We start from the raw sequence: 16,213 nt of genomic DNA, 5'->3' as shown, positions 1-16,213 counted from the left end.
GTGTGTGTGTTTTGTCTCTCTAGAGAATCCTGACTAATATACCAACAAAATGAAAAATATTGCATTGTCATCTTGTGCTGGTAAAAACAATTTTTACTTGTCATTGAAGTCATATTTTGACACAAATTTTTAATTATTATGTGATACTCATTAATTGATAACTAAATGCAATTAAATAATAAGTAAATATAGGCATTAATGTTTTAGCTTATAATAAAAACAAGCAGATATTGATTTGTACCCCAGCTTTCCGAAGCAAGGACACATGACTTCCTTTTGCTCTGTGAGCACAGGGGCAATGCAGAGCAGGCAAGTCAATTTTGGTGGTCATCCCAGTACTGGCAACTTCTTTGCTGTTACTCTGCTACTTTTAGGCTCATGCTTAATTTCTGGCCATACCTTATTTGTTCCTTTTAAGAACACATAGACTGTTAACAGGGTTTGAGATGAATAGAAATAGAACTGATAAACTCTGGCCAATAACTACATACCTACCTTCATGAAAGAGACTGGCTGACATCATGATGGAGTATCCAATGAGAAAGAAAAGTCAAAGATAACCTCCGAGCATCCATTTATCACCAACAATTGCCAGGAGAGTTGAAAAGGAAAACAACAAGAGTATGTTTCTATAGAAAATCTTTGTGAACGTCCCACTCTAGCTTGCTTTAAGTCACTCAATCTATACAACCAAGCTGACTCATCTGCTCTTGACCTTATTGTTCTAACTCAACATCTTCTGAAAGATGTGCTAGAGTGGTTACCCTTGGACACTAATAAAGTGAGACTCAGACTTGAGTGCTGTAAACTGCCATTCAGCTGCAAAGATAGCAACACAGCCATATCCAGGGCTGATCTTCAGGTACTCCCTTGTGAGGGAGAGTTAGGGACCTATTTCTTTGTAAGTCTGAGAGGAGGTCAATGGCAGGTTCTCTTAAAAACAAAGAGAATACCATCTTGAGAATTTGAATTCTTAAAAGTAAAGCCAAAGAAAAAGAAGCCTGGGTTCCCAACTACAAAATACGTAAGAGTTTGAAGTCACTGTTCCAGTCTCTTGAAGAAGAACCAGCCGAATAGAGTCATAAACATGCTCAGTATAACTGTGCTAATGGCTGACAATGATTGACTGTGTGCCAGATGTCAGAAATTGTTCTAAATTGCTAAAATTTGTAATCTTCCAAACACATCTATATTATATATTATTTACTGATATAAGAGATTTAAACAATATGCACAGAAATTTTAATCAAGCTTTATATGCAGTTAATAAGAATAGAAGGCAACCTATGAGCTCAGATAGTATATCCAGAGCCCACAACCATAGTGTGAGTGGCCCTGTGTCTATAGGATGATTGAGAGAGGGCACACGGATGCTCTCACTAGATCCCAGGAGCGAATGTTGATAACCAGCCTGCCTGTGTCTTCTGTTCTGCAGTTATTGCTGGGAGAAGTCACTGTTATTAACAAAATTAAACCACCTTTGCAGCCAAGATTGTGTGTGCAAATAATGCACTATTTGTTCAAACAATATTTATTGCATGGCTACTTTCTGCTGATACTGTATCTCTGTCACATACTTTCTGTATCTGAAGCAACTTTCTTTACCTCTCTGAGCTTGATGTTTTTATATTAGTAATGGAAATAGTAATATGTACTTCCATCACTGGATTGATGAGTGTGTCAGAGTGTTTTTGTGAAGGACCAATATTATGCCTGATGCTGTGTAAGTACACAGTAATTTTTCTTACAAAACTTAACATGAAAAAAATTTCCCCTGAGATGGTTATTCTGTAGTTTTTCAATGTACATATCCTGTATTATTGATAATGGTAAAATAAAATTGAAACTAATTTTAAAATAGATTCAACAGTTTGAACAATATAAGTTTAAAAAGAAATATGATACTATACAGTGCTATGAATTAAGAGATTAGAATAGAACAAAAAAAGAAATATTATATCATAGGAATGGCAACATTTGGTTTCAGATATAAAATCCTACATGGGTATTGTTGCTTGTAATATGAATTTATTTCTAAGAGCTAGAGTCAAAGTTGGAAAGTTTCTTTTTAATAGAATGTGAGCAATGTTTTGAGGATTCTGTTTCCTGTCCCAACGATTAGAATATTGTTGTTTGTTATAAAGCGTCTTCAGAGAAATGGTTTTCCTACCTGTGGTAGAAATACCATATAAAAGATTTTAAAATCAATCAATACAAAGCTTTGGCGATGGGGGGCAAACCTATTACATAAAAATTAAATGCTAGAGTTACTGATAAATTACACTTTTCCATGCTATTTCTGTTTGCCTTCATCCTTCTGTAAAGTCAAATTGTTTATACTTAAGCTCAGCCATACAGATAATACCTTTGAAATACTCTGCATTAGCTCTCTTTCTTCCAAGGTAACATGAAATCCAGTTGCCTGTAGCAATTTTTTTTTTTTAATGTACTGATACAGACTAAAGGAAAGAGAGCTGTCACCACTGGCTTGAAAAAAAAAAAAAAAACCATGAATAATTGCCATCTTCTCAGGAGAGTCCTTTGCTCTAAAAGCCTTCAACTCCAGATCATCCGCCTTTGGAGTTGCATGGGCACACCGGCCTCCTGTCTCTTTCTTCAAATTAAGGGCACTGAGCAGAGCTGCCACACTGGGCACTAATGAATTCCTGAGACTAATCTACACAGTAATGAGACCAGTAATCTGTCAGTCACTCTCCCAGGAGGTAACAGTTCACACACCGTTACATCACCCTATTAAAATAACTTATTAGCTGCCTTGCTTGTCTGCTTCTATTCATTAAGAAGGTGTGACCAAAGAGACATGCATTTGAACAAATTATACAATTTGATTTGCATTGTTCTCCACTTTATTTTTATGGCTGAGTGCACACACGTTTTAAATAAATCCCACCATTTTATAAAGGCTGTAACTACCTTAGAGAAATCTCAATAAGATTATGACTTTTACTGACTAGATGAAAAATATTCAGTGTTCAATTTCGGGAGAACTTTGAGGCTGTATGCTCCATTCTCTGCATTTCTGACTCTAGGTAATATTTGTTTCCCTAAAGGACTTTTGGCATAGTATATCCATCCCATAATGTTGCTGACCTCTTTTGAGTACTAAATTGGAGATGGGATTTAGGCAGAGTACCCAGAATATGGAAATGTTTTTCCAAATCTTATGACTTTTGTAAGCATTTGGTCTTTGTTTATTTTTAAAATATAATATTGTGGTATGACCTTAGATTTTGTCCAATGCAGACTACTTCACTATTGGCTTTTTATAGCTGTCAATTAGGTGGATAATTATTTAATACCTTTTATACTTATTTACTTCATTTGCAGAATAGTAGTAAAAGAATGTTTTCACACACGACACTTATGGAAGTACAAAGGGTGTTTAAACAGTGTTTGTCATGGGTAAAATCTAAGATATTATCTGTTGTTATTGTCATAATCCTACTATTATTCAATCTTCCTCAAAGAAAATATCAGAACAGAAGTTGCATAGCTACTTTCTGCTGATACTGTATCTTTGTCACATACTTTCTGTATCTGAAGCAACTTTCTTTACCTCTCTGAGCTTGACATTTTTATATTAGTAATGGTAATATGTACTTCCGTCACTGAATTGATGAGTGTATCAGAGTGTTTTTGTGATGCACCAGTATTATGCCTGATGCTGTGTAAGTACATCATCTTTTTTTTTAATTAAAAAAGTTAATTGATTTTCATGGAACTGTTTGAAAACTGGAAACATGAAGTATAGCTTTAAAACTACTGAAAATTCATTTGCATACTTTATTAAGCTCAGTTTGTCAGCAGCCATGCAGTCCAGGACTCAATCAACCATCACTGAAGTAGAATATTACCTTCACGGTGCTACCTGCTATAAACATGGTGATGTTGAGCAAGTTTCTTCAACGCTAAAGCTTTCTTCCTTTTTGCAGAAAAGATATAGTGCATCCTTTCTTGTCCGGCTGTGAACATTGTTGAATGAAGAAGCTGTCAGACATTTAGCATGTGTGTACACTCATCAAGCTGTTCTGATTATTATTGCTCATGATGCCACAGATCCATCAATTTCAGACCCAGCCTTGAATTATTATTATTAATTATTATTATTTTTTTACAGTTGCTTACAGCTCCACTCATTTCTAATCTATGTCCTCAAAAGCCCATTATCCCCAGTGCTCTTCTTGGGACTAGACTAGTTCCAGAACAGAGCTTTTCAAACTAGACCATTCAATAGAATTTATAATGTTGGCATGAGCTCAGATTGTTAGCAAGTTACAGTAATGTAGACTATAGTAATTTCCTATTTAGCTTATTCTTAAATCATTGATTAAATACTATTAAAACAAACATTTAAATAAGACTAAGATTCATTATATTAGTGAATAGCATAAATGACTCATAGCTTTCCAAAACTTCTGAAACTAGAGTAATATTCCAAAAACAACGGCCACATAGGCCTACTGTTCCCTAGGAGGAAGAAAAGATTCCCAATCAGTTTGTATTTTTCACAGTCCATAAATTCATGAATTTATTGCATGCTAGTGCATACAATAGCCATCAATTAAAAAGATGCCATGGATTTGAAAGAAGGCAAAGGAGGATAAGCTATATGGGAAGTTTGGGAGGAAGGGAGGGAAGAGAAAGGATGAATAATGTAATTATACTGTAATATATATGTAACATGGGAGTGACAGTGTAGTTTAGTTAGTAGAGTCCTTGTCTCATAAGTACAAAACAGAGTTCTGTGCTCTGTTTAGTTCTGTGCTTAGTTTAGTTCTACCACTTAAACTAAGTGTAGTAATGCATGCTTTGTAGTCCCAGGATTCAAGAAATGGAGGCAGGAGGATTAGTAACTAAGAGTTATCCTTAGCTCCATAGTAAGTCCAGCAGGTCCTGGACTACATGCAGCCCCGTCTCAAAACCAGAACAGCAACATCAACAACTTACTGACATGATGTTTCAACATTGGGAGGTGGGATGTCTTGCACATGCGGCTTGGTGCATCTATAACATCAACTTTCATAACCATAGGAAGCACTCAAAATTAGCTGATCAATTTCTACCAGTGTTCATCAAATATGTCTCTCCACATGATGTTCTGCAGAACGACTTTTTCCGACATGGTTATTTGTTGAACAGCAGACTTTTAGTAAAAATCTTGAAATATATACATATGAAGTGAGGAAGCATCTGCACTGATGTTTTCTTGACTAAAGAATCCTCAGCAAGTATTTCTCTACTGCAGAGTAGGAAAAAATTGCTGTAATAGGGTGTTAAGATAGACTCCATTATTTCTTGTCTCCATGGAATGTGTGATCATTAATCTTGCTGACCAACTTGAGAGGATTAAAATCATCAAGAGCACGCACCCCTCAGTGTGTCCAGAAGGATGTTTTCAGGAAGGTTTAATTTAGGATGGAAGGCACCCTGAGTGTGGGAGGCACATTCCATGGACTGGGGTTGTAGTCCCATGGACCATTTCTTGATTTTGTTACAACCTTCAGATGTAACTGTAAGCGAAAAACACTTGATTCTCACTGTACAGTTCCAAAATTGAGTTTAAAAAGCTCAACATGGGAAGATGATGATGGTGTACGAAGGGGAAGCAATCCACTGGAGCAGGGCGTCCATCACAGGTAACAAGTTCCATGATGAGCCCTGTTTGTTGCTTTTAAAACCCTGACAGTTTCCAGAAACTGCTACTACCAATTCTTTTCAGTCGTATAAAACAACTGATCTGGAAAGGTGAAAAAAACTCAAGGAAGTCCTTCCATCTCCAGGGTGTGCTTCTTATGACACCAAGATAATTTTGACAGTGTTATGCTCTCAGAGGTTATTTGACATCACTCACACATGCAGTGCAATCCCTGATTGACCAAACAAACTGTCCAGATATATTACAAACCTAGAGCCAGATCATAAGGCCAAACACAGATACTTAGGAGAACATGAAAAGTTGACACAGACCTCCCGTGTTGGCAATGCCTCAAACTCTAGGTCCTCAATAACAAGACAAAAGCAAAGAAGGCAGTGTGCTCCAAGGAGTGGGCATTCCATTTCATATCGACAGACATAAGGCTAAAATGAGCTTGTGGATGTAGCATGTAGAGTAATTTTTTATGTTGAGGCAACTCTCCATCTTGTATCTGTCTGTTTGTGTGTAGCATCTTCATGCTCAAGGAAATACCTTGAGAAACTTTATGCTCTGTCACCACAGAGCTCCATTTGAATTTGACATTCTATGTAAAAATAAAGTAAATGAAATGGACAATGAAGAATTTCTACATAGGTTTTTTTTTAATATGCTGTTATAAATTGTTTGAACTGAAATGTTAACTGTGGTTTGGACAGCAACAAGAAGTGTGTCCTCTTTTTTCTAAATAGGTACATCCTCATTTCTGATTTTTTATTTATTTTTATTTGTATGTATATATCTACGTGCTGTGTCTCAGTGTGTGTGTGTGTGTGTGTGTGTGTGTGTGTGTGTGTGTGTTTGCCTCTGTGCATGTTACCATATCTATGTACATTCAGGTGCTTGTGGCATTCAGACAATGGTGTGGGACCCCATGGAGGTGGCATTACAGCTTTTGTAAGTAGCCAGATGTGGATGCTCTGAACTAAACTAGGGTGTGCAAAGGAAGCAAGTGCTCTTAACCAAGGGCCTGGTTCCTGGCCCTCACTTTCCTGTCTTTATCTCAAGAAGTCATTAGATGACAGTTAGAAAACTATAGTCCACTGGGTTAGCCTGGACTGTAGTCCACTTTCATATGGGCTGTATGTACCCCTAAGAATGTATTTTGAATTTTGTTTGTTATGAGAAGAAAAAAGACTGAGGAAATATATTATAGAGACCATATGTAGGCCATAAAAGCCAAAATGCCTACTCTCTGGCCTTTTACAGGAGAAGTTTGCCAACACTCAAGCTGGGTTGTATTTTCGTGCTGGGTTAACCACCACCACACATATTGCAGCAATTTTGTACAACAAAAGTTTATTTCCTGCCAATCTTGCCTGTTTCAGGGTATTAGAAATGTCTGTGTATCCTAACCAATCAGAAACCCACCCTGACAAAGATGTCAGTCCAATACGTGCTTGACAGTCGCCATAGTGCAGATAATGACATAAGCTAAACAGTGGCTTTTGGACCTTCCACCTGTGTGTGAAATGCACTACATCTGCTCACATTCCACTGGCCATGTAAGCCACATCTCTTCATCTAACTTCAAACGAGATGCAATGCTACCTCATGCCTAGAAAAAACACAAGTAAATTTGGTAAAGGACAGTATTAGGTAGACGACATGTATGTCTGAGGACACATACATGTTTGCGCATATAATACTTGTCAAGAACAGAAGAATAAGAATCCATATATCGTGAGACCTCATTTGTTGATATTTTATCTTTCTGTTTATAAACATAGATATGCAGATACTAGTATAACATAAATATATAATTGATGTTTCTGATACACATATTCAAAATGTATAAATATATTTATCATAGTGCATATAAATTCTTATACAAAAGTATAAAAATAGATATATCCCTATAGCTGTATAATTACTCAATTATATAAGATTATGCTATATAATAGAGATCTCACTATATCTACTTCTCTCTACATATATCTCTTTTAGATATACTGATATGTGGGCATCAATATTGAGTGTATAATACATAAGTTTAAAGGAGAAAATTAAAAAATATATAACAGGAAATATTTTGGGATATAGATTTTTAAGTTTGGTGTATGTGTATGTGTGTCTACTCAGTATCAGTGGTACTGTTAATGAAATATTTCTATGTTCCTTTGACACACATACATATAAATATCGAGAGAGAAATATGTATTATACATAGCCAGAACTTTATCATCTATAAATTACAAGAAGCTTAGAAACATTAAAATCAGTTTAAATTTATTCTTAGATGTGTTCTAATTTTAAGGTATAGGACAGTATGCATCATGTATCAACATGAAATCTTCAAAGTTGTTTGAAATTTTAATGATATATATTTTTACTTCCAAGCATGTGTTTTTAAGAAAGGAAGGGAGTGAGGAAGGGAGGGAAAGAAAAAAATGTGTTTCTCTCAGATTAGGCAATTTGGTGCAATGAATGTTCTTAAATTAGAGGTGCCTCAAGTTTTTCAAGCAAGTAGCAATGCTGAAAAAATCACGAGATAATAAATATTGGCATTAGAAGAAGTATACAGTTGATTCTGGTTTAAGATAAAGTTAAGATCATGGTTGCGATAAGGACATGACAGCAGATCCAAGGGCAAGTTCTCAGGCATTTGCATTTCTGAGTAATCTCTGAACCATATACTTTTTGTTCTATACTAAACCTTTTCAAAGTAAACGCATTAGATTATTTTGGAATTATGCTCAACAGCTTTTTAATATTTCATGCTGGCAATAGTGGTTGTGACAAGGTGAAGCCCATCCCTTTGAAAAGGAACACTCTACATCTACATCACTTCTGACGGCATGAAAAGCCAGTGGTCTTAAACTCCAGGAATAAGGACAAAGTGCAGTCCAAAATTCCCCAGTCCACTGAGAATGTTGGCCATGCCTTTCTTAGCTCATTGGTAAAACAGAAAATTATGAATGATAATTAACTAATGTAATAATGTTTCTTTTCTATGGGTGCATCCTAGATGCACATAGTAATCTTGAATGCAAGATTAGTGTTTGTTTTTAGCCCTGTATCGCTAAAAGGATGAAACTAACAAAATGGTAACATTCACAAATACCCAATTCTTAGTGGTGGTGAGCACGTGGGGAGCAGGGAAGGAGGGGGGGAGCTGACAGGGAAAGTTTCTTTCCAGAAGAACAAATCAAAATATTTAAAGGGCAGAGATCTTGTGAAATAGTTTACAGTGGAAGAGTCCAAGCCTGTCTTCCATCTGTGTTTGGGGAATCGTTAACAGCAATGTGTGGGAAGTCAAACAAGAATGGAGAGCAGAGTCTTCTTTGCTTTTAAAACAAGGATGTTTGTTTTAAGGAAAGTATGTGTGGGGCCAGAAAGGGGGAAAGCAAGACTCCTGTGAGAGAAAGGGGACATGGAGAGAAACGGAACAGACCGGCCATTCAAAGGACTTTTGTGTGCTCCCGATAGCAAATAAACCAGAGTCCACTTTCATAAGGAAAAAAAAAAGCCAAAGAAAGAAAGAAAAAGAATAATGTTGCCTTATTATACAGGAAACAGTTTCTGGGATATTAAACCCATTAGCTATGGCTTGAACCCTAAGCATTACTGAGCTTCTCAGTTGGATTTTCTGGATTTTTCCATCTTTTCTCTGAAATTCCCATGGAATTTCTTCTTGAATTAACCTGTGTCACTGAAAGTTTTTATTAAACTGTTTTAAAGGGTAATCTTCTCTTGGCCTCGGCAAGAGAAGATTCTCTTTGAGGTGTGTGGTGATCAATACACAGATTTATAATTGGCCAAGAGTTGCAGACTAAGTGGTGAAGAATGCTCAATCATGGATTCAATGTCTATATCGGCATTCCTCCTTCAGTATGCAGGAAACATCATAGGAAGGAGACAGAAAAGGTGTGAGAGTTTGACAACAGGGAGGAGTGTCATGTTCTAGGGGTAACATGACTGTTACACTCATGAACTTAGAGCAGCAGTGTTTACCTGCACAGATGCATGCTAGTTAAAATCCCAGCATTATGGGGGTCCATCTTACAAAGCCCCACACCTAAGTAAAGAGTGTTGACTTCCTTAATTCATAAATAGAAATTTCTTCAGAAGAACAAGCAATGCTTTTTCTATTTCATCACTTCCATATAGAACCAAATTTAATAGTGTCAGCTCCTCCTCAATTAACAGATAGGTTGCCTCATTGCCTGTGAAGTCCTGAAAATAGAACCATTTGTTTTAAAAAGTATTAGCATCCCATGGGTAAGTGCTCCTTATTGGTGGGAATACAAGTAAATACATGGATATAAGAAGGGGCCTTGGGGGGTGGTGCAGGAAATCTACTTCAAAGTCATTATCTCTGCAATGTGAAGATTTCCATTTGAGAAAATAAAAATTTTTAAGATTCATATCTTATAAAACTAAAATATTGCTGGATCATATTTAACTACCAAAAATAGTTAAATACACACAAAAATTTAAAATGGGCCAGTAATTTACATGTAGGAGAAGGTGCCAAGGGAAGCAAATATTTCACTTCTGTAAATAACACATTACTAATTCTGAAGCATTAGCCGAGCCGCCCAGCAAGCAATGCTGTGATGTTTGTTCATTTATCTAAGACATTCGCCTTGGACTTATGAATATGTATTAGCCACACAGTTCCATCCAGCATTATGAAAAGTGAGAGGCAGTGTGTCTTCTGGATGCACAGGACACTTTTCATTCCTCTGCTTCTCCACACCTCACTGGCATCTTGTCATGCTCAAATACGCCATGCAACACAGAACTGCCATCTAGTCCAAGTACCTGAAATGCAAAAATGAGAGGAAGCCTAGTGAAGCATGTGTTGTCCATTCAGCTGGAGATAGAGACCCTCGTGTAGCACAATTAATTAAACCCAGGAATGCTTCAGATCATCAGGCCAACTACCTTATGCTACAGACAGGAAGCCTATGAGTTCAATTATTTGTCTATGTTTTAAAACGTTACATGGAACGGTCAGTGAGTGCATGATAATTCCTCTCTTGTTTTTTTCTTTCTGTCTCATACACACACAGGTTGTGTGTGTCTATAGGCAATAATTTACCACATAGAAAATATTATGTTCAGTGTTGGTAAGGGAATTTGTGATAGATCAAAATGGTCCCACTATTTATAGGAAACAGTGGCCCCTATCAGACACTGACTGGCAAGTCTTCTTAAAAGGTTAACATGCAGAAAAAGATTGTGGAAAGTCCAAGGAAGACACTGTAATACAGTAAAAAACAATTATTATGGTCCAGTGAAAACACATCATACACACAGAGAGAGAGAGAGAGAGAGAGAGAGAGAGAGAGAGAGAGAGATACACACACACACACATGAACACATACATCCATATAGGCACACATGCACACACACATAACATGCATGCACAAATATATAAACACACATATAACACATACAACCACATACACACATATACTCACATATACACACAATACAACAGATGTATATATATACATACATATAAGCATGCATGCACACACAAACACACACATACACACATACACACTAGCTATTTTGTGATAAAGAAGTTTTCATCGATAAAGAACTACATTGAATTTCTCAATCTTTTGGGTGTATCTGCAGGATGTCATAAGCTTGAAAATTTGTGGCTTAGTCATCAGGAGAAAGGAAGCAGAAACCATGGGATTAGTAAGAATCAAGGATCAAGGTTATGCTTTCCCCATTTCTAATTAACTGTAGGAATAAAAAAGTTCAAGAGCATGATACTCGTCAAACATTTATCATTTAAACAATATTATAATATACATATACCCTTAGGTGTGGGCTACAAGATGCGTAGTAGTGACCACAATGAAGAGCTCCTATATTTCTGTAGTTTATGACTAGTGATTAATGGTTGACTGCTCATGACACAAGGCTGTATTGTCTGCTACTTGTCCTTGCTCTGCTATTCAGGATTTTGTTCAGAATCTCTCATTGTGTTTCATTTGTTGTGTATCTTTACTCTGCATTAGTTTATGACAATTCTCTGATATTTCATTTTCTTGGTTTTGATTCTGAAAGATAATCTATGCAGATCTATTATTAATATAATTATCCCCCTTTTGATTTCCAATGTTTTCTTATAATTATAATCAACTATAGCAGAGATAATGACCTTCCCACTGTACTAGAAGAGAAAGACACATCATATTTTGAAATAACATATGTAGCTATGGTTAATCCCTCAGCTTTTTCCACCTCTAGATTTTTACGTAGGCATCTTACTCATACTTTTCTGGTCTGAACCTTTTCTCTAGATCCTAATGCTAGTCCACTTGTGTACATGGCAGTTCTCCTTAGATTCATAAACACTTAAAGTCTGAGCCTACATCCACAACCTTCCACCATCAACTCCTCCCTCTGCTTTGTTTTCTGACTCAAGCATTTGCATCACATCTGCTTCAATTATGCAAGCTAGGATTTTAAAAGCAATGCTTAATGGGTTATTCCTCCTTGACTCCCAAATCAATATACAATCAAGTCTTCCCAATTTTACCCACTAAATTGTTTCATATAAGAGTTTCTTGCCTCTCATTCTTCACTGATGGTATTTTGGTTAAAAAAAAAAAAAAGAATGCTACTTTTACAGAGTCCACTTGGCATACTAAGTGATCTTCCTGAATCCACATTGCTCTCTTCTAACATTAATACACATTTCTAAACAGTTGATTTTTGTAAAAAAGAATTATTGTCTAATTACATTTTACACACACTATATATATATATATATATATATATATATATATATGTATATGTGTATATATATATGTATATATATATATATATATATATATATATATATATATATATATATATATATATATATATTTCCTGCCTTGATGATGTTTGCACTCTGCCGAAGAAGACTGATATTACTCTAAAGATCACCTTAAATGACAGAAGTATGTGCTGTGTCCAGACTCTTGTATGTCTCTCAACTGCATCTCAAGCTCTCAGTCCATTTCTGCTCTCTTAACTACATTTGCTATTTTTATCTCCAAAAGCATCTTCCAAACGTTCTATCTTTGGGTATTTTGATCCTTTCATCTGCTTAAAGCTCTTCCACTCACCCAGCCAATCAACTCATCCTTTGCATCACAGATTTTTGCTTTTTTTTTGTTTTTCTGTCTAAGCTGGAATGCTCTGTTACATCCACTTGTAAAACACATTCCTTATATGGAGCATCCATGCCTCTCTTTGTAATTATACATTCTTTATTGTGATGACTGGAAAAGTATTGATTGTCTCTAACAGAACACAGGCACAGGGAAACCAAGGATTGTATTTGATTTTGCTCTCCTTTCTAGTATGGCATCATAGCATGCAACAGAGTACCTAGCATGCAGTAGGCTGTTTGTAAATACTTGTTGAATAATTAAGTAACATAAACTCTAAAGATCTGCTTCATGCTTAATGAATAGACAATCTATTGCAAATTAATTACAATTATCTATTACTGCTAACTTCTGCTTACAGATAGCAATTCAATGTGCCTTTAGAACTTCTATGTTTCCTAGATTCAAATATTTGTTAGCTCACACAATGCAAAACTTCCTTCTTGTAATCTCTTGGAAACAATTTCCTGAGACATGCCAAAACATATTATTTATTTAAAGTCCTTATGGAGAAATATTCTCTTTGTTTTTATGAAATGGCTATTACATTAGTTCATAAAGCCAACTTTTCAACTATTAACAATGATAGTTGATACAGGGATGAAATTTTGATGCCCATAATCATCTTGGTTAAGTAAACAGTGCTCTGTTATCTCAATATCAATCAAACCATTTCTACACCAATGACACAGTCTGGTGGAATTAATCTACTCAGATGCTCTCAACCTAGCATCCATCAAGCATGTGACTTAACCTGATTATAATCTTATCAATCACTGTATTTCTCTTTGATATTTGTAGCTCTTCAGTCATAATTTCAGCCCAGTTAGTTGACTAAAATGAAATTTTGCCATCTAAGCTCAGGCTAGGTTAAGACTTTCTGTGAAGAGGGTAAAGAAATGCTGACTCTTGCTGTTTTAAAACTTTCAGAGCATTGATTTTATTTGGAGACTCTAGCTAACCTAATAGTGTGCCAAAAAAGAATATTTAATTTATATCTCAAGTCACATACACAGTCATGTTAGCAACAAGTCTCAGTGCTGGAAAGATGGGGGATTCCCAGCTTACAACCATCTGTAATTCTATTTTCAAGGGATTTGATACCCTCTTCTGATGTCAGCAGCACCAGGTATGCATGTGGTACACAAACATATGGGGGGTAAAACCAACACATAAAATAATCTAAAAATAGTTATAAAAATTATTCTCAGTGAATCAGATTAGTTTTGTATTTACAGAGCATAGTTTCTATTTTGAATAATACTACATCAGACTTTCAAACATTACATTCCTGTAGGGTATGATTAAGAGAAACTTTTAGATTTATGTATTTGAGATGTATGCAATTTTGTATAATTTGATTCTGAAAAATGAATGTGTAGTATTTTTTTTAAAGTTAATAAAAGTCTTTTCAACTGACATAATGAGAATGCTCTGGTGGAATGCTGAAAGTTAGAGTCAGAACAGGCTAACGTGAGAAGGTCCTGAGTATCCCCGGGCCACCATTGAGAGCAAGGCAGTATCCATTGCAAGCTGAAGGTATGGCAGAAGACTAAAGCACCTTCCAGATACTCAGAGCCTCAAAGGAATATGTCATCTCAGGCCTCCAAAGTCTGCCACCCTAAATCTCTGGGAATATAGAAATGCAATAACATCATTAGACAGGACAAAGGACTTTTAAAAGCCTAAAGAGGTGGCATTGCAAGCTGCCGGAGTTGCTATAAGGAATTATCTTCTGTCCTCAGAAAGCTGGTCGGCAGGCAAAGAGCACAAAGATCTTAGTGGTTCTGTGAATATGCTGACCTCAGGTTCTGCAAAAGGGAAAATCTGGGATCCAATGTTGAACTGAACCACATGGTATGACAGAGCAGGGTGTGTCATACTCTACGTGTACAGATAATGTCTGTCTTCAGTGGCAGTTTATATATGTCATTGGACATACAGTATGAAAACTTGAGTCAAGAAAACTTCTAAGAAGATTTCCTGCAGAGTCAAAAGAGAGAGGATGAATGGGGAGAGGAAGGCTGCCTATAACTGTGTTTGATTCCTCGGTTCTCTCCCAACCATCTCTAGTTTCTTCCTTGCTGGAATCTGTTCCTTGACTTCCCTGTGCTCTCATCTCTATTTCCTTTACCCAGTGAAAGCAAAGTGAGTTTCAAGTTTCCCTTCCCTTTCCAGTCTGCAAACTGCTTCGAACTACAAAAAGCACTCCCTTGCTTTTTCTTTCACTTTTTCTTTTTCTTTTTCTTCCTTTTTCTTTTTCTTTTTCTCTTTTTCTTTTTCTTTTTCTTTTTCTTTTTCTTTTTCTTTTTCTTTCTTTTCCTTTTCCTTTTCCTTTTCCTTTTCGTTTTCCTTTTCCTTTTTCTAGTGGGGAGCAACAGTCGTATAATTCCTACTGGCTAATATCTGAGATTTTTTTTTTTATAAAACATTAATTCTTTTACATTTGTTTATTGAGTGTTTTGCATTCATGAATTATGCATGCACAAGCATCACACACGTGACACATAGGTCACACGGGTGAGTTTCATTAATTAGTTCTTCCTATTTACCATGCGGGTTCTGGGGATCAAACGAAGGTTTTCAGGTTGTGGAGCAAAGGCTTTTAGCCATGGAGCCATGTGGCTAGCCCACATTTCACATATTTCTGCCACATTTTGGAATCATTTAGGATGAAGACACTTATCAGGATTTTGCTAATCATTACAGGCAAAATCAAAATCTACATATGTTTTTCCACAAGTAAATTTGAAGCCCTGGCATGCTGTTGGATAAGAATATGTATAATATAGAGAGTGATATAATGCAAACTTACTCTTTAATGGAGAGTAAATGGAACCTGGACTCTGTGGTTTGTCACATGTATAGAAGCACATGATAGCAGCAAAGCAAAGCAGGCAATTTATTTTGTTGTTGTTATTTTTATTAGGTATTTATTTCATTTACATTTCCCAAAAGTCCCCCACCCGCTCCCCCACCCACTCCCACTTCTTGGCCCTGGCGTTCCCCTGTACTGAGGCAGATAAAGTTTGCACGACCAATGGGCCTCTCTTTCCACTGATGGCCAACTAGGCCATCTTCTGATACATATGCAGCTAGAGACACGAGCTCTGGGGGGTACTGGTTAGTTCATATTGTTGTTTCACCTATAGGGTTGCAGACCCCTTTAGCAACTTGGTTACTTTCTCTAGATCCTCCATTGGGGGCCCTGTGATCCATCCAATAGCTGACTGTGAGCATCCACTTTTGTGTTTGCTAGACCACAGCATAGACTCACAAGAGACAGCGATATCTGGGTCCTTTCAGCAAAATCTTGCTAGTGTATGCAATGGTGTCAGCGTTTGGAGGCTAATTACAAAGCAGGCAATTTAAA

General features: G+C 36.4%; 1 long non-coding RNA gene across 1 annotated transcript in view; it reads right to left on the bottom strand.

Annotated features, from left to right (window-relative positions):
• Positions 1-9,813: 9,813 nt before the first annotated feature.
• The window catches only part of Gm4117, a 57,074-nt gene continuing 50,674 nt past the window's right edge, over positions 9,814-16,213 (bottom strand). The window contains exon 2 of the long non-coding RNA XR_003950663.1: positions 9,814-10,480. This is a non-coding gene — a long non-coding RNA (predicted gene 4117). The remainder of the gene's footprint in view (positions 10,481-16,213) is intronic.

Source organism: Mus musculus, chromosome 13 (assembly GCF_000001635.26).
Source record: "Mus musculus strain C57BL/6J chromosome 13, GRCm38.p6 C57BL/6J".
NCBI classification, from domain to species: Eukaryota; Metazoa; Chordata; class Mammalia; order Rodentia; family Muridae; genus Mus; species Mus musculus.
Note: the sequence above shows the minus strand (reverse complement) of the source record. Positions and strands in the feature narration are given on the sequence as shown.